Genomic DNA, 24,143 nt, shown 5'->3' on the forward strand with positions numbered 1-24,143 from the left:
AGCGGCTGGAATGGCGAACCCGAGCCCAAGGAGATGAGAAATGAGGAGCGTTTTAGAAACCTTTCCCGATCACACGGTTTACCATCTTCTGGGTTTCTCATGCATGTTTTCGATGTAGGAAGATGCCCTTGAACCTGGAGATTTGGGACCCCTGGGATGGGTACCACACAGTATTCCTTTAAAGGGTCTGCGTTTGCTCCCCCAACCTCACCAAACCTCTCAGCCCCTGAGTGTCCACCCTTATGTCTCAATCAGCTGTGGGTCTAGATATGGTCAATCCAGGTGGCATCACAGCCCCTGAACGAATTTGGTAAGAATTTCTCTCTTTCACTGTCTTTGTTTCTCGGGTTTTTAAAAGTAATTGATTTTTATAATGGGGTTTAGCTGCTTTTCACTGCTGTGTTTATGCTGCTTTACACCCACTAGACTCACTTACAGAGAGATATCAATACATAGGTTTTAAGATTGTTACTAGTCAGATATATTCTTGGGCGGTGAATAGGGTGTCTTGAGTCCAGTTCACTGAGCAAGGAGTACGTCTTGTCTATTACATATTGGGTTTATGGAACGGTATCTGAGCTAATTTGAAACCCTTGTTTTATGCATCACCCCATCTCACCTTTCCCGTTAAGCAGCCATAGTGTGTTTTCTGAACGTGTGACTCTGTTCTGTTTTGTAATTCAGTTCAAGTGTAGCGGTTTTTACATTCCCTCTATAAGTGATATCTTCTGATAAGTGTCTTTTTCTGTGTGACTTATTTCACTTAGAATCGTCGTACCTAAATCCTCTCATCATGCTGCTACCAGCCTTATGACGTTGATTTCATGGCTGAGTGATATTCCTTTGTACATAAGGACCACAACTTCTTTATCCATTTTCCTCTTTCCTGGGATATGTAAGGTGTAACGAAGTGGATGTTCTTGTCAACAGAGCAGCCCTAAACTTTGGGGTGCCTGTGTCTTGCTGATTTTTAGTTTTCCCAATTTATACGCCCATGAGTGGAAGTGCCCTATGCTCTGTAAGCTGAGTTTTTTACATGTTTCAGGACACACTGTACACTTCTCCAGAGTGGCTGTTGGCAATTTACATCCCGCCCATCAGCGTAGCAAGGCTCCCGTTTCTCCATGGCCTGTCCTGCATTTCTGGTTTTGACACTTTATTCAGCATGGCCCTTTTGACCGATGGGAAGCGAGACTTCTTTGTAGCGCTGATTTGCCTTTCCAGGTTGCTTGGTTGGCCAAAAAGGGCGTATGCGTTTTTTCCTGAATATATTCAGGAAAAAACGCATACGCCCTTTTTGGCCAAGGGCATCATTGTCGAGGTTTCGCCGCTTTTCCTGTGCTTTAAAGGCGATTCGAATCTACCTCCTGAAATCTGTTTCCTGCAATTCTGCCTTGCTTTCAGATCCTCTTCGTTGCCTTCCCTCGATATATTTGTGGACGAGAGTTATCATTTATAACTCTGCAGGTTTGTGAATTGCAGTGCCCCTGAGCTCCATTTTTCAACTCGCTTTCTTGAAGGCTGGCCGCAAAAGCGCAGGATTGCTTCAGGCCCTATTCTGGTTCCGGGCGCAGGCTGAGCCTGTGGTTAATTCTTCTTCCTGATGGGAAAATAGAGTGAGCTGTGCCTGTCCCAACACCTAGAGCTAGTCTCTCATTGGTTCCCCCTCTTCCCGTTCATCCTCAGGACAAATTACAACCTGTACGGAACAGGAGGTTAAAGGTGCTGATTCTCCAAGGAGGGAGATTGCTAGTAAAGCGGCTGGAATGGCGAACCCGAGCACAAGGAGATGAGAAATGAGGTGCGTTTTAGAAACGTTTCCCGATCACACGGTGTACCATCTTCTGGGTTTCTCATGCATGTTTTCGATGTAGGAAGATGCCCTTGAACCTGGAGATTTGGGACCCATGGGATGGGTACCACGCAGTATTCCTTTAAAGGGTCTGCATTTGCTCCCCCAACCTCACCAAACCTCTCAGCCCCTGAATGTCCACCCTTATGTCTCAATCACCTGTGGGTCTAGGTATGGTCAATCCAGGTGTCATCACAGCCCCTGAACGAATTTGGTAAGAATTTCTCTCTCTTTCACTGTCTTTGTTTCACGGGTTTTTTAAAGTAATGGTTTTTTTTTTAAATATAAGCAAATTTTTTTTAAGATTTCTTTAGTGATTGATTGAATGATTGATTGCTATGTTGGGTCTTCGTTTCTGTGCTAGGGCTTTCTCCAGTTGTGGCAAGTGGGGGCCACTCTTCATCGCGGTGTGCGGGCCTCTCACTATTGTGGCCTCTCTTGTTGCGGAGCACAGGCTCCAGACGCGCAGGCTCAGTAGTTGTGGCTCACGGGCCTAGTTGCTCCACAGCATGTGGGATCTTCCCAGACCAGGGCTCAAACCCGTGTTTCCTGCATTAGCAGGCAGATTCTCAACCACTGCGCAAGCAGGAAAGCCCAGTAATTGATTTTTGTACTGGGGTTTAGCTGCTTTTCACTGCTGTGTTTATGCCGCTTTACATCCACAAGTCTCACTTACAGAGAGATATCAATACATAGGTTTTAAGATTCTTACTACTCAGATATATTCTAGGGCGGTGAATAGGGGGTGTTGAGTCCAGTTCACTGAGCAAGGAGTAGGTCTTGTCTATTACATATTGGGTTTATGGAATGGTATCTGAGCTACTTTCAAACCCTTGTTTTATGCATCACCCCACCTCTCCTTTCCCGTTAAGCAGCCATAGTGTGTTTTCTAAACGTGTGACTGTGTTCTGTTTTGTAATTCAGTTCAAGTGTAGCGGTTTTTACATTGCCTCTATAAGTGATATCTTAGGATCAGTGTCTTTTTCTGTGTGACTTATTTCACTTAGAATCGTCGTACCTAAATCCACTCATCATGCTGCTAGTAGCCTTATGACGTTGATTTCATGGCTGAGTGATATTCCTTTGTACATAGGGACCACAACTTCTTTATCCATTTTCCTCTTTCCTGGGATATTTAAGGTGTAACGAAGTGGAGGTTCTTGTCAACAGAGCAGCCCTAAACTTTGGGGTGCCTGTGTCTTGCTGATTTTTAGTTTTCCCAATTTATACGCCCATGAGTGGAAGTGCCCTATGCTCTGTAAGCTGAGTTTTTTAGATGTTTCAGGACACACCGTACACTTCTCTAGAGTGGCTGTTGGCAATTTACATCCCGCCCATCAGTGTAGCAAGGCTCCCGTTTCTCCATGGCCTGTCCTGCATTTCTGGTTTTGACACTTTATTCAGCATGGCCCTTTTGACCGATGGGAAGCGAGACTTCATTGTAGCGCTGATTTGCCTTTCCAGGTTGCTTGGTTGGCCAAAAAGGGCGTATGCGTTTTTTCCTGAATATATTTTTTCCTGAATATATTCAGGAAAAAACGCATACGCCCTTTTTGGCCAAGGGCATCATTGTCGAGGTTTCGCCGCTTTTCCTGTGCTTTAAAGGCGATTCGAATCTACCTCCTGAAATCTGTTTCCTGCAATTCTGCCTTGCTTTCAGATCCTCTTCGTTGCCTTCCCTCGATATATTTGTGGACGAGAGTTATCATTTATAACTCTGCAGGTTTGTGAATTGCAGTGCCCCTGAGCTCCATTTTTCAACTCGCTTTCTTGAAGGCTGGCCGCAAAAGCGCAGGATTGCTTCAGGCCCTATTCTGGTTCCGGGCGCAGGCTGAGCCTGTGGTTAATTCTTCTTCCTGATGGGAAAATAGAGTGAGCTGTGCCTGTCCCAACACCTAGAGCTAGTCTCTCATTGGTTCCCCCTCTTCCCGTTCATCCTCAGGACAAATTGCAACCTGTACGGAACAGAAGGTTAAAGGTGCTGATTCTCCAAGGAGGGAGATTGCTAGTAAAGCGGCTGGAATGGCGAACCCGAGCACAAGGAGATGAGAAATGAGGAGCGTTTTATAAACCTTTCCCGATCACACGGTGTACCATCTTCTGGGTTTCTCATGCATGTTTTCGATGTAGGAAGATGCCCTTGAACCTGGAGATTTGGGACCCATGGGATGGGTACCACGCAGTATTCCTTTAAAGGGTCTGCGTTTGCTCCCCCAACCTCACCAAACCTCTCAGCCCCTGAGTGTCCACCCTTATGTCTCAATCAGCTGTGGGTCTAGATATGGTCAGTCCAGGTGGCATCACAGCCCCTGAACGAATTTGGTAAGAATTTCTCTCTCTTTCACTGTCTTTGTTTCACGGGTTTTTAAAAGTAATTGATTTTTATAATGGGGTTTAGCTGCTTTTCACTGCTGTGTTTATGCTGCTTTACACCCACTAGACTCACTTACAGAGAGATATCAATACATAGATTTTAAGATTGTTACTAGTCAGATATATTCTTGGGCGGTGAATAGGGTGTCTTGAGTCCAGTTCACTGAGCAAGGAGTACGTCTTGTCTATTACATATTGGGTTTATGGAACGGTATCTGAGCTAATTTGAAACCCTTGTTTTATGCATCACCCCATCTCACCTTTCCCGTTAAGCAGCCATAGTGTGTTTTCTAAACGTGTGACTCTGTTCTGTTTTGTAATTCAGTTCAAGTGTAGCGGTTTTTACATTCCCTCTATAAGTGATATCTTCTGATAAGTGTCTTTTTCTGTGTGACTTATTTCACTTAGAATCTTCGTACCTAAATCCACTCATCATGCTGCTACCAGCCTTATGAGGTTGATTTCATGGCTGAGTGATATTCCATTGTACATAAGGACCACAACTTCTTTATCCATTTTTCTCTTTCCTGGAATATTTAAGGTGTAACAAAGTGGAGGTTCTTGTCAACAGAGCAGCCCTAAACTTTGGGATGCCAGTGTCTTGCTGATTTTTAGTTTTCCCAATTTATACGCCCATGAGTGGAAGTGCCCTATGCTCTGTAAGCTGAGTTTTTTAGATGTTTCAGGACACACCGTACACTTCTCGAGCGTGGCTCTTGGCAATTTACATCCCGCCAATCAGCGTAGCAAGGCTCCCGTTTCTCCATGGCCTGTCCTGCATTTCTGGTTTTGACACTTTATTCAGCATGGCCCTTTTGACCGATGGGAAGCGAGACTTCTTTGTAGCGCTGATTTGCCTTTCCAGGTTGCTTGGTTGGCCAAAAAGGGCGTATGCGTTTTTTCCTGAATATATTCAGGAAAAAACGCATACGCCCTTTTTGGCCAAGGGCATCATTGTCGAGGTTTCGCCGCTTTTCCTGTGCTTTAAAGGCGATTCGAATCTACCTCCTGAAATCTGTTTCCTGCAATTCTGCCTTGCTTTCAAATCCTCTTCGTTGCCTTCCCTCGATATATTTGTGGACGAGAGTTATCATTTATAACTCTGCAGGTTTGTGAATTGCAGTGCCCCTGAGCTCCATTTTTCAACTCGCTTTCTTGAAGGCTGGCCGCAAAAGCGCAGGATTTCTTCAGGCCCTATTCTGGTTCCGGGCGCAGGCTGAGCCTGTGGTTAATTCTTCTTCCTGATGGGAAAATAGAGTGAGGTTTGCCTGTCCCAACACCTAGAGCTAGTCTCTCATTGGTTCCCCCTCTTCCCGTTCATCCTCAGGACAAATTGCAACCTGTACGGAACAGGAGGTTAAAGGTGCTGATTCTCCAAGGAGGGAGATTGCTAGTAAAGCGGCTGGAATGGCGAACCCGAGCCCAAGGAGATGAGAAATGAGGAGCGTTGTAGAAACCTTTCCCGATCACACGGTGTACCATCTTCTGGGTTTCTCATGCATGTTTTCGATGTAGGAAGATGCCCTTGAACCTGGAGATTTGGGACCCATGGGATGGGTACCACGCAGTATTCCTTTAAAGGGTCTGCGTTTGCTCCCCCAACCTCACCAAATCTCTCAGCCCCTGAGTGTCCACCCTTATGTCTCAATCACCTGTGGGTCTAGGTATGGTCAATCCAGGTGGCATCACAGGCCCTGAACGAATTTGGTAAGAATTTCTTTCTCTTTCACTGTCTTTGTTTCACGGGTTTTTTAAAGTAATGGTTTTTCTTTTTAAATATAAGCAAATTTTTTTTTAAGATTTCTTTAGTGATTGATTGATTGATTGATTGCTATGTTGGGTCTTCGTTTCTGTGCTAGGGCTTTCTCCAGTTGTGGCAAGTGGGGGCCACTCTTCATCGCGGTGCGCGGGCCTCTCACTATTGTGGCCTCTCTTGTTGCGGAGCACAGGCTCCAGACGCGCAGGCTCAGTAGTTGTGGCTCACGGGCCTAGTTGCTCCACGGCATGTGGGATCTTCCCAGACCAGGGCTCGAACCCGTGTTTCCTGCATTAGCAGGCAGATTCTCAACCACTGCACAACCAGGGAAGCCCAGTAATTGATTTTTGTAATGGGGTTTAGCTGCTTTTCACTGCTGTGTTTATGCCGCTTTACATCCACAAGTCTCACTTACAGAGAGATATCAATACATAGGTTTTAAGATTCTTACTAGTCAGATATATTCGAGGGCGGTGAATAGGGGGTGTTGAGTCCAGTTCACTGAGCAAGGGGTAGGTCTTGTCTATTACATATTGGGTTTATGGAATGGTATCTGAGCTAATTTCAAACCCTTGTTTTATGCATCACCCCACCTCTCCTTTCCCGTTAAGCAGCCATAGTGTGTTTTCTAAACGTGTGACTCTGTTCCGTTTTGTAGTTCAGTTCAAGTGTAGCGGTTTTTACATTCCCTCTATAAGTGATATCTTAGGATCTGAGTCTTTTTCTGTGTGACTTATTTCACTTAGAATCGTCGTACCTAAATCCACTCATCATGCTGCTACTAGCCTTATGACGTTGATTTCATGGCTGAGTGATATTCCTTTGTGCATAAGGACCACAACTTCTTTATCCATTTTCCTCTTTCCTGGGATATTTAAGGTGTAATGAAGTGGAGGTTCTTGTCAACAGAGCAGCCTTAAACTTTGGGGTGCCTGTGTCTTGCTGATTTTTAGTTTTCCCAATTTATAAGCCCATGAGTGGAAGTGCCCTATGCTCTGTAAGCTGAGTTTTTTACATGTTTCAGGACACACCGTACACTTCTCCAGAGTGGCTGTTGGCAATTTACATCCCGCCCATCAGCGTAGCAAGGCTCCCGTTTCTCCATGGCCTGTCCTGCATTTCTGGTTTTGACACTTTATTCAGCATGGCCCTTTTGACCGATGGGAAGAGAGACTTCTTTGTAGCGCTGATTTGCCTTTCCAGGTTGCTTGGTTGGCCAAAAAGGGCGTATGCGTTTTTTCCTGAATATATTCAGGAAAAAACGCATACGCCCTTTTTGGCCAAGGGCATCATTGTCGAGGTTTCGCCGCTTTTCCTGTGCTTTAAAGGCGATTCGAATCTACCTCCTGAAATCTGTTTCCTGCAATTCTGCCTTGCTTTCAGATCCTCTTCGTTGCCTTCCCTCGATATATTTGTGGACGAGAGTTATCATTTATAACTCTGCAGGTTTGTGAATTGCAGTGCCCCTGAGCTCCATTTTTCAACTCGCTTTCTTGAAGGCTGGCCGCAAAAGCGCAGGATTGCTTCAGGCCCTATTCTGGTTCCGGGCGCAGGCTGAGCCTGTGGTTAATTCTTCTTCCTGATGGGAAAATAGAGTGAGCTGTGCCTGTCCCAACACCTAGAGTTAGTCTCTCATTGGTTCCCCCTCTTCCCGTTCATCCTCAGGACAAATTGCAACCTGTACGGAACAGGAGGTTAAAGGTGCTGATTCTCCAAGGAGGGAGATTGCTAGTAAAGCGGCTGGAATGGCGAACCCGAGCACAAGGACATGAGAAATGACGTGCGTTTTAGAAACCTTTCCCGATCACACGGTGTACCATCTTCTGGGTTTCTCATGCATGTTTTCGATGTAGGAAGATGCCCTTGAACCTGGAGATTTGGGACCCATGGGATGGGTACCACGCAGTATTCCTTTAAAGGGTCTGCGTTTGCTCCCCCAACCTCACCAAACCTCTCAGCCCCTGAGTGTCCACCCTTATGTCTCAATCAGCTGTGGGTCTAGATATGGTCAATCCAGGTGGCATCACAGCCCCTGAACGAATTTGGTAAGAATTTCTCTCTCTTTCACTGTCTTTGTTTCACGGGTTTTTAAAAGTAATTGATTTTTATAATGGGGTTTAGCTGCTTTTCACTGCTGTGTTTATGCTGCTTTACACCCACTAGACTCACTTACAGAGAGATATCAATACATAGGTTTTAAGATTGTTACTACTCAGATATATTCTTGGGCGGTGAATAGGGGGTGTTGAGTCCAGTTTACTGAGCAAGGAGTAGGTCTTGTCTATTACATATTGGGTTTATGGAACGGTATCTGAGCTAATTTCAAACCCTTGTTTTATGCATCACCCCACCTCTCCTTTCCCGTTAAGCAGCCATAGTGTGTTTTCTAAACGTGTGACTCTGTTCTGTTTTGTAATTCAGTTCAAGTGTAGCGGTTTTTACATTCCCTCTATAAGTGATATCTTAGGATCAGTGTCTTTTTCTGTGTGACTTATTTCACTTAGAATCGTCGTACCTAAATCCACTCATCATGCTGCTACTAGCCTTATGACGTTGATTTCATGGCTGAGTGATATTCCATTGTATATAAGGACCACAACTTCTTTATCCATTTTTCTCTTTCCTGGAATGTTTAAGGTGTAACGAAGTGGAGGTTCTTGTCAACAGAGCAGCCCTAAACTTTGGGATGCCAGTGTCTTGCTGATTTTTAGTTTTCCCAATTTATACGCCCATGAGTGGAAGTGCCCTATGCTCTGTAAGCTGAGTTTTTTAGATGTTTCAGGACACACCGTACACTTCTCGAGCGTGGCTGTTGGCAATTTACATCCCGCCAATCAGCGTAGCAAGGCTCCCGTTTCTCCATGGCCTGTCCTGCATTTCTGGTTTTGACACTTTATTCAGCATGGCCCTTTTGACCGATGGGAAGCGAGACTTCTTTGTAGCGCTGATTTGCCTTTCCAGGTTGCTTGGTTGGCCAAAAAGGGCGTATGCGTTTTTTCCTGAATATATTCAGGAAAAAACGCATACGCCCTTTTTGGCCAAGGGCATCATTGTCGAGGTTTCGCCGCTTTTCCTGTGCTTTAAAGGCGATTCGAATCTACCTCCTGAAATCTGTTTCCTGCAATTCTGCCTTGCTTTCAAATCCTCTTCGTTGCCTTCCCTCGATATATTTGTGGACGAGAGTTATCATTTATAACTCTGCAGGTTTGTGAATTGCAGTGCCCCTGAGCTCCATTTTTCAACTCGCTTTCTTGAAGGCTGGCCGCAAAAGCGCAGGATTTCTTCAGGCCCTATTCTGGTTCCGGGCGCAGGCTGAGCCTGTGGTTAATTCTTCTTCCTGATGGGAAAATAGAGTGAGGTTTGCCTGTCCCAACACCTAGAGCTAGTCTCTCATTGGTTCCCCCTCTTCCCGTTCATCCTCAGGACAAATTGCAACCTGTACGGAACAGGAGGTTAAAGGTGCTGATTCTCCAAGGAGGGAGATTGCTAGTAAAGCGGCTGGAATGGCGAACCCGAGCCCAAGGAGATGAGAAATGAGGAGCGTTGTAGAAACCTTTCCCGATCACACGGTGTACCATCTTCTGGGTTTCTCATGCATGTTTTCGATGTAGGAAGATGCCCTTGAACCTGGAGATTTGGGACCCATGGGATGGGTACCACGCAGTATTCCTTTAAAGGGTCTGCGTTTGCTCCCCCAACCTCACCAAATCTCTCAGCCCCTGAGTGTCCACCCTTATGTCTCAATCACCTGTGGGTCTAGGTATGGTCAATCCAGGTGGCATCACAGGCCCTGAACGAATTTGGTAAGAATTTCTTTCTCTTTCACTGTCTTTGTTTCACGGGTTTTTTAAAGTAATGGTTTTTCTTTTTAAATATAAGCAAATTTTTTTTTAAGATTTCTTTAGTGATTGATTGATTGATTGATTGCTATGTTGGGTCTTCGTTTCTGTGCTAGGGCTTTCTCCAGTTGTGGCAAGTGGGGGCCACTCTTCATCGCGGTGCGCGGGCCTCTCACTATTGTGGCCTCTCTTGTTGCGGAGCACAGGCTCCAGACGCGCAGGCTCAGTAGTTGTGGCTCACGGGCCTAGTTGCTCCACGGCATGTGGGATCTTCCCAGACCAGGGCTCGAACCCGTGTTTCCTGCATTAGCAGGCAGATTCTCAACCACTGCACAACCAGGGAAGCCCAGTAATTGATTTTTGTAATGGGGTTTAGCTGCTTTTCACTGCTGTGTTTATGCCGCTTTACATCCACAAGTCTCACTTACAGAGAGATATCAATACATAGGTTTTAAGATTCTTACTAGTCAGATATATTCGAGGGCGGTGAATAGGGGGTGTTGAGTCCAGTTCACTGAGCAAGGGGTAGGTCTTGTCTATTACATATTGGGTTTATGGAATGGTATCTGAGCTAATTTCAAACCCTTGTTTTATGCATCACCCCACCTCTCCTTTCCCGTTAAGCAGCCATAGTGTGTTTTCTAAACGTGTGACTCTGTTCCGTTTTGTAGTTCAGTTCAAGTGTAGCGGTTTTTACATTCCCTCTATAAGTGATATCTTAGGATCTGAGTCTTTTTCTGTGTGACTTATTTCACTTAGAATCGTCGTACCTAAATCCACTCATCATGCTGCTACTAGCCTTATGACGTTGATTTCATGGCTGAGTGATATTCCTTTGTGCATAAGGACCACAACTTCTTTATCCATTTTCCTCTTTCCTGGGATATTTAAGGTGTAATGAAGTGGAGGTTCTTGTCAACAGAGCAGCCTTAAACTTTGGGGTGCCTGTGTCTTGCTGATTTTTAGTTTTCCCAATTTATAAGCCCATGAGTGGAAGTGCCCTATGCTCTGTAAGCTGAGTTTTTTACATGTTTCAGGACACACCGTACACTTCTCCAGAGTGGCTGTTGGCAATTTACATCCCGCCCATCAGCGTAGCAAGGCTCCCGTTTCTCCATGGCCTGTCCTGCATTTCTGGTTTTGACACTTTATTCAGCATGGCCCTTTTGACCGATGGGAAGAGAGACTTCTTTGTAGCGCTGATTTGCCTTTCCAGGTTGCTTGGTTGGCCAAAAAGGGCGTATGCGTTTTTTCCTGAATATATTCAGGAAAAAACGCATACGCCCTTTTTGGCCAAGGGCATCATTGTCGAGGTTTCGCCGCTTTTCCTGTGCTTTAAAGGCGATTCGAATCTACCTCCTGAAATCTGTTTCCTGCAATTCTGCCTTGCTTTCAGATCCTCTTCGTTGCCTTCCCTCGATATATTTGTGGACGAGAGTTATCATTTATAACTCTGCAGGTTTGTGAATTGCAGTGCCCCTGAGCTCCATTTTTCAACTCGCTTTCTTGAAGGCTGGCCGCAAAAGCGCAGGATTGCTTCAGGCCCTATTCTGGTTCCGGGCGCAGGCTGAGCCTGTGGTTAATTCTTCTTCCTGATGGGAAAATAGAGTGAGCTGTGCCTGTCCCAACACCTAGAGTTAGTCTCTCATTGGTTCCCCCTCTTCCCGTTCATCCTCAGGACAAATTGCAACCTGTACGGAACAGGAGGTTAAAGGTGCTGATTCTCCAAGGAGGGAGATTGCTAGTAAAGCGGCTGGAATGGCGAACCCGAGCACAAGGACATGAGAAATGACGTGCGTTTTAGAAACCTTTCCCGATCACACGGTGTACCATCTTCTGGGTTTCTCATGCATGTTTTCGATGTAGGAAGATGCCCTTGAACCTGGAGATTTGGGACCCATGGGATGGGTACCACGCAGTATTCCTTTAAAGGGTCTGCGTTTGCTCCCCCAACCTCACCAAACCTCTCAGCCCCTGAGTGTCCACCCTTATGTCTCAATCAGCTGTGGGTCTAGATATGGTCAATCCAGGTGGCATCACAGCCCCTGAACGAATTTGGTAAGAATTTCTCTCTCTTTCACTGTCTTTGTTTCACGGGTTTTTAAAAGTAATTGATTTTTATAATGGGGTTTAGCTGCTTTTCACTGCTGTGTTTATGCTGCTTTACACCCACTAGACTCACTTACAGAGAGATATCAATACATAGGTTTTAAGATTGTTACTACTCAGATATATTCTTGGGCGGTGAATAGGGGGTGTTGAGTCCAGTTTACTGAGCAAGGAGTAGGTCTTGTCTATTACATATTGGGTTTATGGAACGGTATCTGAGCTAATTTCAAACCCTTGTTTTATGCATCACCCCACCTCTCCTTTCCCGTTAAGCAGCCATAGTGTGTTTTCTAAACGTGTGACTCTGTTCTGTTTTGTAATTCAGTTCAAGTGTAGCGGTTTTTACATTCCCTCTATAAGTGATATCTTAGGATCAGTGTCTTTTTCTGTGTGACTTATTTCACTTAGAATCGTCGTACCTAAATCCACTCATCATGCTGCTACTAGCCTTATGACGTTGATTTCATGGCTGAGTGATATTCCATTGTATATAAGGACCACAACTTCTTTATCCATTTTTCTCTTTCCTGGAATGTTTAAGGTGTAACGAAGTGGAGGTTCTTGTCAACAGAGCAGCCCTAAACTTTGGGATGCCTGTGTCTTGCTGATTTTTAGTTTTCCCAATTTATACGCCCATGAGTGGAAGTGTCCTATGCTCTCTAAACTGAGGTTTTTAGATGTTTCAGGACACACCGTACACTTCTCCAGAGTGGCTGTTGGCAATTTACATCCCGCCCATCAGCGTAGCAAGCCTCCCGTTTCTCCTTGGCCTGTCCTGCATTTCTGGTTTTGACACTTTATTCAGCATGGCCCTTTTGACCCATGGGAAGCGAGACTTCTTTGTAGCGCTGATTTGCCTTTCCAGGTTGCTTGGTTGGCCAAAAAGGGCGTATGCGTTTTTTCCTGAATATATTCAGGAAAAAACGCATACGCCCTTTTTGGCCAAGGGCATCATTGTGGAGGTTTTGCCTCTTTTCCTGTGCTTTGAAGGCGATTCGAATCTACCTCCTGAAATCTGTTTCCTGCAATTCTGCCTTGCTTTCAAATCCTCTTCGTTGCCTTCCCTCAATATATTTGTGGACGAGAGTTATCATTTTTAACTCTTCAGGTTTGTGAATTGCAGGGGCCCTGAGCTCCATTTTTCAACTCGCTTTCTTGGGAGCTGGCCGCAAAAGCGCAGGATTGCTTCAGGACCTATTCCGGTTCCGGGCACAGGCTGAGCCTGTGGTTAATTCTTCTTCCTGATGGGAAAATAGAGTGACCTGTGCCTGTCCCAACACCTAGAGCCAGTCTCTCATTGGTTCCCCCTCTTCCCGTTCATCCTCAGGACAAATTGCAACCTGTACGGAACAGGAGGTTAAAGGTGCTGATTCTCCAAGGAGGGAGATTGCTAGTAAAGCGGCTGGAATGGCGAACCCGAGCACAAGGGGATGAGAAATGAGGTGCGTTTTGGAAACCTTTCCCGATCACACGGTGTACCATCTTCTGGGTTTCTCATGCATGTTTTCGATGTAGGAAGATGCCCTTGAACCTGGAGATTTGGGACCCATGGGATGGTTACCACGCAGTATTCCTTTAAAGGGTCTGCGTTTGCTCCCCCAACGTCACCAAACCTCTCAGCCCCTGAGTGTCCACCCTTATGGCTCAATCAGCTGTGGGTCTAGATATGGTCAAACCAGGTGGCATCACAGCCCCTGAACGAATTTGGTAAGAATTTCTCTCTCTTTCACTGTCTTTGTTTCACGGGTTTTTAAAAGGGATTGATTTTTATAATGGGGTTTAGCTGCTTTTTACTGCTGTGTTTATGGCGCTTTACACCCGCTTGACTCACTTACAGAGAGATATCAATACATAGGTTTTAAGATTCTTACTAGTCAGATATATTCTTGGGCGGTGAATAGGGGGTGTTGAGTCCAGTTCACTGAGCAAGGAGTAGGTCTTGTCTATTACATATTGGGTTTATGGAACGGTATCTGAGCTAATTTCAAACCCTTGTTTTATGCATCACCCCACCTCTCCTTTCCCGTTAAGCAGCCATAGTGTGTTTTCTAAACGTGTGACTCTGTTCTGTTTTGTAATTCATTTCAAGTGTAGCGGTTTTTACATTCCCTCTATAAGTGATATCTTAGGATCAGTGTCTTTTTCTGTGTGACTTATTTCACTTAGAATCGTCGTACCTAAATCCACTCATCATGCTGCTACTAGCCTTATGACGTTGATTTCATGGCTGAGTGATATTCCATTGTATATAAGGACCACAACTTCTTTATCCATTTTTCTCTTTCCTGGGATATTTAAGGTGTAATGAAGTGGAGGTTCTTGTCAACATAGCAGCCCTCAACTTTGGGGTGCGGCTGTCTTGCTGATTTTTAGTTTTCCCAATTTATACGCCCATGAGTGGAAGTGCCCTGGGCTCTCTAAACTGAGTTTTTTAGATGTTTCAGGACACACCGTACACTTCTCCAGAGTGGCTGTTGGCAATTTACATCCCGCCCATCAGCGTAGCAAGGCTCCCGCTTCTCCTTGGGCTGTCCTGCATTTCTGGTTTTGACACTTTATTCAGCATGGCCCTTTTGACCGATGGGAAGCGAGACTTCTTTGTAGCGCTGATTTGCCTTTCCAGGTTGCTTGGTTGGCCAAAAAGGGCGTATGCGTTTTTTCCTGAATATATTCAGGAAAAAACGCATACGCCCTTTTTGGCCAAGGGCATCATTGTGGAGCTTTTGCCGCTTTTCCTGTGCTTTGAAGGCGATTCGAATCTACCTCCTGAAATCTGTTTCCTGCAATTCTGCCTTGCATTCAAATACTCTTCGTTGCCTTCCCTCAATATATTTGTGCCCGAGAGTTATCATTTATAACTCTGCAGGTTTGTGAATTGCAGGGCCCCTGAGCTCCAATTTACAACTCGCTTTCTTGGGAGCTGGCCGCAAAAGCGCAGGATTGCTTCAGGCCCTATTCTGGTTCCGGGAGGCAGGCTGAGCCTGTGGTTCATTCTTCTTCCTGATGGGAAAATAGAGTGAGCTGTGCCTGTCCCAACACCTAGAGCTAGTCTCTCATTGGTTCCCCTCTTCCCGTTCATCCTCAGGACAAATTGCCATCTGTACGGAACAGGAGGTTAAAGGTGCTGATTCTCCAAGGAGGGAGATTGCTAGTAAAGAGGCTGGAATGGCGAACCCGAGCACAAGGAGATGAGAAATGAGGAGCGTTTTAGAAACGTTTCCCGAACACACGGTGTACCATCTTCTGGGTTTCTCATGCATGTTTTCGATATAGGAAGATGCCCTTGAACCTGGAGATTTGGGACCCATGGGATGGGTACCACGGGGTATTCCTTTAAAGGGTCTGCGTTTGCTCCCCCAATCTCACCAAACCTCTCAGCCCCTGAGTGCCCACCCTTATGGCTCAATCAGCTGTGGGTCTAGATATGGTCAATCCAGGTGGCATCACAGCCCCTGAACGAATTTGGTAAGAAATTCTCTCTCTTTCACTGTCTTTGTTTCACGGGTTTTTAAAAGTGATTGATTTTTATAATGGGGTTTAGCTGCCTTTCACTGCTGTGTTTATGTCGCTTTACACCCACTTGACTCACTTACAGAGAGATATCAATACATAGGTTTTAAGATTCTTACTAGTCAGTTATATTCTTGGGCGGTGAATAGGGGGTGTTGAGTCCAGTTCACTGAGCAAGGAGTAGGTCTTGTCTATTACATATTGGGTTTATGGAACGGTATCTGAGCTAATTTCAAACCCTTGTTTTATGCATCACCCCACCTCTCCTTTCCCGTTAAGCAGCCATAGTGTGTTTTCTAAACGTGTGACTCTGTTCTGTTTTGTAATTCAGTTCAAGTGTAGCGGTTTTTACATTCCCTCTATAAGTGATATCTTAGGATCAGTGTCTTTTTCTGTGTGACTTATTTCACTTAGAATCGTCGTAGCTAAATCCACTCATCATGCTGCTACCAGCCTTATGACGTTGATTTCATGGCTGAGTGATATTCCATTGTACATAAGGACCACAACTTCTTTATCCATTTTTCTCTTTCCTGGGATATTTAAGGTGGAATGAAGTGGAGGTTCTTGTCAACAGAGCAGCCCTCAACTTTGGGGTGCGGCTGTCTTGCTGATTTTTAGTTTTCCCAATTTATACGCCCATGAGGGAAGTGCCCTATGCTCTCTAAACTGAGATTTTTAGATGTTTCAGGACACACCGTACACTTCTCCAGAGTGGCTGTTGGCAATTTACGTCCCGCCCATCAGCATAGCAAGGCTCCCGTTTCTCCTTGGCCTGTCCTGCATTTCTGGTTTTGACACTTTATTCAGCATGGCCCTTTTGACCGATGGGAAGCGAGACTTCTTTGTAGCGCTGATTTGCCTTTCCAGGTTGCTTGGTTGGCCAAAAAGGGCGTATGCGTTTTTTCCTGAATATATTCAGGAAAAAACGCATACGCCCTTTTTGGCCAAGGGCATCATTGTCGAGGTTTTGCCGCTTTTCCTGTGCTTTGAAGGCGATTCGAATCTACCTCCTGAAATCGGTTTCCTGCAATTCTGCCTTGCATTCAAATCCTCCTCGTTGCCTTCCCTCAATATATTTGTGGCCGAGAGTTATCATTTATAATTCTGCAGGTTTGTGAATTGCAGTGCCCCTGAGCTCCAATTTACAACTCGCTTTCTTGGGAGCTGGCCGCAAAAGCGCAGGATTGCTTCAGGCCCTATTCTGGTTCCGGGAGGCAGGCTGAGCCTGTGGTTCATTCTTCTTCCTGATGGGAAAATACAGTGGCCTGTGCCTGTCCCAACACCTAGAGCTAGTCTCTCATTGGTTCCCCCTCTTCCCGTTCATCCTCAGGACAAATTGCAAACTGTACGGAACAGGAGGTTAAAGGTGTTGATTCTCCAAGGAGGGAGATTGCTAGTAAAGCGGCTGGAATGGCGAACCCGAGCACAAGGAGATGAGAAATGAGGAGCGTTTTAGAAACCTTTCCCGATCACACGGTGTACCATCTTCTGGGTTTCTCATGCATGTTTTCGATGTAGGAAGATGCCCTTGAACCTGGAGATTTGGGACCCATGGGATGGGTACCACGCAGTATTCCTTTAAAGGGTCTGCGTTTGCTCCCCCAACCTCACCAAACCTCTCAGCCCCTGAGTGTCCACCCTTATGTCTCAATCAGGTGTGGGTCTAGATATGGTCAAACTAGGTGGCATCACAGCCCCTGAACGAATTTGGTAAGAATTTCTCTCTCTTTCACTGTCTTTGTTTCACGGGTTTTTTTAAAGTATTTGATTTTTATAATGGGATTTAGCTGCCTGTCACTGCTGTGTTTATGCCGCTTTACAACCACTTGATTCACTTCCAGAGAGATATCAATACATAGGTTTTAAGATTCTTACTAGTCAGTTATAATCTTGGGCGGTGAATAAGGGGTGTTGAGTCCAGTTCACTGAGTAAGGAGTAGGTCTTGTCTATTACATATTGGGTTTATGGAACGGTATCTGAGCTAATTTCAAACCCTTGTTTTATGCATCACCCCACCTCTCCTTTCCCGTTAAGCAGCCATAGTGTGTTTTCTAAACGTGTGACTCTGTTCGGTTTTGTAATTCAGTTCAAGTGTAGCGGTTTTTACATTCCCTCTATAAGTGACATCTTATGATAAGTGTCTCTTTCTGTGTGACTTATTTCACTTAGAATCGTCGTACCTAAATCCCCTCATCATGCTGCTACTAGCCTTATGACGTTGATTTCATGGCTGAGTGATATTCCTTTGTGCATAAGGACCACAACTTCTTTATCCATTTTCCTCTTTCCTGGGATATTTAAGGTGTAACGAAGTGGAGGTTCTTGTCAACAGAGCAGCCTTAAACTTTGGGGTGCCTGTGTCTTGCTGATTTTTAGTTTTCCCAATTTATAAGCCCATGAGTGGAAGTGCCCTATGCTCTGTAAGCTGAGTTTTTTAGATGTTTCAGGACACACCGTACACTTCTCCAGAGTGGCTGTTGGCAATTTACATCCCGCCCATCAGCGTAGCAAGGCTCCCGTTTCTCCATGGCCTGTCCTGCATTTCTGGTTTTGACACTTTATTCAGCATGGCCCTTTTGACCGATGGGAAGCGAGACTTCTTTGTAGCGCTGATTTGCCTTTCCAGGTTGCTTGGTTGGCCAAAAAGGGCGTATGCGTTTTTTCCTGAATATATTCAGGAAAAAACGCATACGCCCTTTTTGGCCAAGGGCATCATTGTCGAGGTTTCGCCGCTTTTCCTGTGCTTTAAAGGCGATTCGAATCTACCTCCTGAAATCTGTTTCCTGCAATTCTGCCTTGCTTTCAGATCCTCTTCGTTGCCTTCCCTCGATATATTTGTGGACGAGAGTTATCATTTATAACTCTGCAGGTTTGTGAATTGCAGTGCCCCTGAGCTCCATTTTTCAACTCGCTTTCTTGAAGGCTGGCCGCAAAAGCGCAGGATTGCTTCAGGCCCTATTCTGGTTCCGGGCGCAGGCTGAGCCTGTGGTTAATTCTTCTTCCTGATGGGCAAATAGAGTGGCCTGTGTCTGTCCCAACACCTAGAGCTAGTCTCTCATTGGTTCCCCCTCTTCCCGTTCATCCTCAGGACAAATTGCAACCTGTACGGAACAGGAGGTTAAAGGTGCTGATTCTCCAAGGAGGGAGATTGCTAGTAAAGCGGCTGGAATGGCGAACCCGAGCACAAGGAGATGAGAAATGACGTGCGTTTTAGAAACCTTTCCCGATCACACGGTGTACCATCTTCTGGGTTTCTGATGCATGTTTTCGATGTAGGAAGATGCCCTTGAACCTGGAGATTTGGGACCCATGGGATGGGTACCACGCAGTATTCCTTTAAAGGGTCTGCGTTTGCTCCCCCAACCTCACCAAACCTCTCAGCCCCTGAGTGTCCACCCTTATGTCTCAATCAGCTGTGGGTCTAGATATGGTCAATCCAGGTGGCATCACAGCCCCTGAACGAATTTGGTAAGAATTTCTCTCTCTTTCACTTTCTTTGTTTCACGGGTTTTTAAAAGTAATTGATTTTTATAATGGGGTTTAGCTGCTTTTCACTGCTGTGTTTATGCTGCTTTACACCCACTAGACTCACTTACAGAGAGATATCAATACATAGGTTTTAAGATTGTTACTAGTCAGATATATTCTTGGGCGGTGAATAGGGTGTCTTGAGTCCAGTTCACTGAGCAAGGAGTACGTCTTGTCTATTACATATTGGGTTTATGGAACGGTATCTGAGCTAATTTGAAACCCTTGTTTTATGCATCACCCCATCTCACCTTTCCCGTTAAGCAGCCATAGTGTGTTTTCTAAACGTGTGACTCTGTTCTGTTTTGTAATTCAGTTCAAGTGTAGCGGTTTTTACATTCCCTCTATAAGTGATATCTTCTGATAAGTGTCTTTTTCTGTGTGACTTATTTCACTTAGAATCGTCGTACCTAAATCCACTCATCATGCTGCTACCAGCCTTAGGAGGTTGCTTTCATGGCTGAGTGATATTCCATTGTACATAAGGACCACAACTTCTTTATCCATTTTTCTCTTTCCTGGAATATTTAAGGTGTAACAAAGTGGAGGTTCTTGTCAACAGAGCAGCCCTAAACTTTGGGGTGCCTGTGTCTTGCTGATTTTTAGTTTTCCCAATTTATACGCCCATGAGTGGAAGTGCCCTATGCTCTGTAAGCTGAGTTTTTTAGATGTTTCAGGACACACCGTACACTTCTCCAGAGTGGCTGTTGGCAATTTACATCCCGACCATCAGTGTAACAAGGCTCCCGTTTCTCCATGGCCTGTCCTGCATTTCTGGTTTTGACACTTTATTCAGCATGGCCCTTTTGACCGATGGGAAGCGAGACTTCTTTGTAGCGCTGATTTGCCTTTCCAGGTTGCTTGGTTGGCCAAAAAGGGCGTATGCGTTTTTTCCTGAATATATTTTTTCCTGAATATATTCAGGAAAAAACGCATACGCCCTTTTTGGCCAAGGGCATCATTGTCGAGGTTTCGCCGCTTTTCCTGTGCTTTAAAGGCGATTCGAATCTATCTCCTGAAATCTGTTTCCTGCAATTCTGCCTTGCTTTCAGATCCTCTTCGTTGCCTTCCCTCGATATATTTGTGGACGAGAGTTATCATTTATAACTCTGCAGGTTTGTGAATTGCAGTGCCCCTGAGCTCCATTTTTCAACTCGCTTTCTTGAAGGCTGGCCGCAAAAGCGCAGGATTGCTTCAGGCCCTATTCTGGTTCCGGGCGCAGGCTGAGCCTGTGGTTAATTCTTCTTCCTGATGGGAAAATAGAGTGAGCTGTGCCTGTCCCAACACCTAGAGCTAGTCTCTCATTGGTTCCCCCTCTTCCCGTTCATCCTCAGGACAAATTGCAACCTGTACGGAACAGAAGGTTAAAGGTGCTGATTCTCCAAGGAGGGAGATTGCTAGTAAAGCGGCTGGAATGGTGAACCCGAGCCCAAGGAGATGAGAAATGAGGAGCGTTTTAGAAACCTTTCCCGATCACACGGTTTACCATCTTCTGGGTTTCTCATGCATGTTTTCGATGTAGGAAGATGCCCTTGAACCTGGAGATTTGGGACCCATGGGATGGGTACCACACAGTATTCCTTTAAAGGGTCTGCGTTTGCTCCCCCAACCTCACCAAACCTCTCAGCCCCTGAGTGTCCACCCTTATGTCTCAATCAGCTGTGGGTCTAGATATGGTCAATCCAGGTGGCATCACAGCCCCTGAACGAATTTGGTAAGAATTTCTCTCTTTCACTGTCTTTGTTTCTCGGGTTTTTAAAAGTAATTGATTTTTATAATGGGGTTTAGCTGCTTTTCACTGCTGTGTTTATGCTGCTTTACACCCACTAGACTCACTTACAGAGAGATATCAATACATAGGTTTTAAGATTGTTACTAGTCAGATATATTCTTGGGCGGTGAATAGGGTGTCTTGAGTCCAGTTCACTGAGCAAGGAGTACGTCTTGTCTATTACATATTGGGTTTATGGAACGGTATCTGAGCTAATTTGAAACCCTTGTTTTATGCATCACCCCATCTCACCTTTCCCGTTAAGCAGCCATAGTGTGTTTTCTGAACGTGTGACTCTGTTCTGTTTTGTAATTCAGTTCAAGTGTAGCGGTTTTTACATTCCCTCTATAAGTGATATCTTCTGATAAGTGTCTTTTTCTGTGTGACTTATTTCACTTAGAATCGTCGTACCTAAATCCTCTCATCATGCTGCTACCAGCCTTATGACGTTGATTTCATGGCTGAGTGATATTCCTTTGTACATAAGGACCACAACTTCTTTATCCATTTTCCTCTTTCCTGGGATATGTAAGGTGTAACGAAGTGGATGTTCTTGTCAACAGAGCAGCCCTAAACTTTGGGGTGCCTGTGTCTTGCTGATTTTTAGTTTTCCCAATTTATACGCCCATGAGTGGAAGTGCCCTATGCTCTGTAAGCTGAGTTTTTTACATGTTTCAGGACACACCGTACACTTCTCCAGAGTGGCTGTTGGCAATTTACATCCCGCCCATCAGCGTAGCAAGGCTCCCGTTTCTCCATGGCCTGTCCTGCATTTCTGGTTTTGACACTTTATTCAGCATGGCCCTTTTGACCAATGGGAAGCGAGACTTCTTTGTAGCGCTGATTTGCCTTTCCAGGTTGCTTGGTTGGCCAAAAAGGGCGTATGCGTTTTTTCCTGAATATATTCAGGAAAAAACGCATACGCCCTTTTTGGCCAAGGGCATCATTGTCGAGGTTTCGCCGCTTTTCCTGTGCTTTAAAGGCGATTCGAATCTACCTCCTGAAATCTGTTTCCTGCAATTCTGCCTTGCTTTCAGATCCTCTTCGTTGCCTTCCCTCGATATATTTGTGGACGAGAGTTATCATTTATAACTCTGCAGGTTTGTGAATTGCAGTGCCCCTGAGCTCCATTTTTCAACTCGCTTTCTTGAAGGCTGGCCGCAAAAGCGCAGGATTGCTTCAGGCCCTATTCTGGTTCCGGGCGCAGGCTGAGCCTGTGGTTAATTCTTCTTCCTGATGGGAAAATAGAGTGAGCTGTGCCTGTCCCAACACCTAGAGCTAGTCTCTCATTGGTTCCCCCTCTTCCCGTTCATCCTCAGGACAAATTGCAACCTGTACGGAACAGGAGGTTAAAGGTGCTGATTCTCCAAGGAGGGAGATTGCTAGTAAAGCGGCTGGAATGGCGAACCCGAGCACAAGGACATGAGAAATGACGTGCGTTTTAGAAACCTTTCCCGATCACACGGTGTACCATCTTCTGGGTTTCTCATGCATGTTTTCGATGTAGGAAGATGCCCTTGAACCTGGAGATTTGGGACCCATGGGATGGGTACCACGCAGTATTCCTTTAAAGGGTCTGCGTTTGCTCCCCCAACCTCACCAAACCTCTCAGCCCCTGAGTGTCCACCCTTATGTCTCAATCAGCTGTGGGTCTAGATATGGTCAATCCAGGTGGCATCACAGCCCCTGAACGAATTTGGTAAGAATTTCTCTCTCTTTCACTGTCTTTGTTTCACGGGTTTTTAAAAGTAATTGATTTTTATAATGGGGTTTAGCTGCTTTTCACTGCTGTGTTTATGCTGCTTTACACCCACTAGACTCACTTACAGAGAGATATCAATACATAGGTTTTAAGATTGTTACTACTCAGATATATTCTTGGGCGGTGAATAGGGGGTGTTGAGTCCAGTTTACTGAGCAAGGAGTAGGTCTTGTCTATTACATATTGGGTTTATGGAACGGTATCTGAGCTAATTTCAAACCCTTGTTTTATGCATCACCCCACCTCTCCTTTCCCGTTAAGCAGCCATAGTGTGTTTTCTAAACGTGTGACTCTGTTCTGTTTTGTAATTCAGTTCAAGTGTAGCGGTTTTTACATTCCCTCTATAAGTGATATCTTAGGATCAGTGTCTTTTTCTGTGTGACTTATTTCACTTAGAATCGTCGTACCTAAATCCACTCATCATGCTGCTACTAGCCTTATGACGTTGATTTCATGGCTGAGTGATATTCCATTGTATATAAGGACCACAAGTTCTTTATCCATTTTTCTCTTTCCTGGAATGTTTAAGGTGTAACGAAGTGGAGGTTCTTGTCAACAGAGCAGCCCTAAACTTTGGGATGCCTGTGTCTTGCTGATTTTTAGTTTTCCCAATTTATACGCCCATGAGTGGAAGTGTCCTATGCTCTCTAAACTGAGGTTTTTAGATGTTTCAGGACACACCGTACACTTCTCCAGAGTGGCTGTTGGCAATTTACATCCCGCCCATCAGCGTAGCAAGCCTCCCGTTTCTCCTTGGCCTGTCCTGCATTTCTGGTTTTGACACTTTATTCAGCATGGCCCTTTTGACCCATGGGAAGCGAGACTTCTTTGTAGCGCTGATTTGCCTTTCCAGGTTGCTTGGTTGGCCAAAAAGGGCGTATGCGTTTTTTCCTGAATATATTCAGGAAAAAACGCATACGCCCTTTTTGGCCAAGGGCATCATTGTGGAGGTTTTGCCTCTTTTCCTGTGCTTTGAAGGCGATTCGAATCTACCTCCTGAAATCTGTTTCCTGCAATTCTGCCTTGCTTTCAAATCCTCTTCGTTGCCTTCCCTCAATATATTTGTGGACGAGAGTTATCATTTTTAACTCTTCAGGTTTGTGAATTGCAGGGGCCCTGAGCTCCATTTTTCAACTCGCTTTCTTGGGAGCTGGCCGCAAAAGCGCAGGATTGCTTCAGGACCTATTCCGGTTCCGGGCACAGGCTGAGCCTGTGGTTAATTCTTCTTCCTGATGGGAAAATAGAGTGACCTGTGCCTGTCCCAACACCTAGAGCCAGTCTCTCATTGGTTCCCCCTCTTCCCGTTCATCCTCAGGACAAATTGCAACCTGTACGGAAAAGGAGGTTAAAGGTGCTGATTCTCCAAGGAGGGAGATTGCTAGTAAAGCGGCTGGAATGGCGAACCCGAGCACAAGGGGATGAGAAATGAGGTGCGTTTTGGAAACCTTTCCCGATCACACGGTGTACCATCTTCTGGGTTTCTCATGCATGTTTTCGATGTAGGAAGATGCCCTTGAACCTGGAGATTTGGGACCCATGGGATGGTTACCACGCAGTATTCCTTTAAAGGGTCTGCGTTTGCTCCCCCAACGTCACCAAACCTCTCAGCCCCTGAGTGTCCACCCTTATGGCTCAATCA

Source organism: Balaenoptera acutorostrata, chromosome 7, assembly GCF_949987535.1.
Source record: "Balaenoptera acutorostrata chromosome 7, mBalAcu1.1, whole genome shotgun sequence".
NCBI lineage: Eukaryota > Metazoa > Chordata > Mammalia > Artiodactyla > Balaenopteridae > Balaenoptera > Balaenoptera acutorostrata.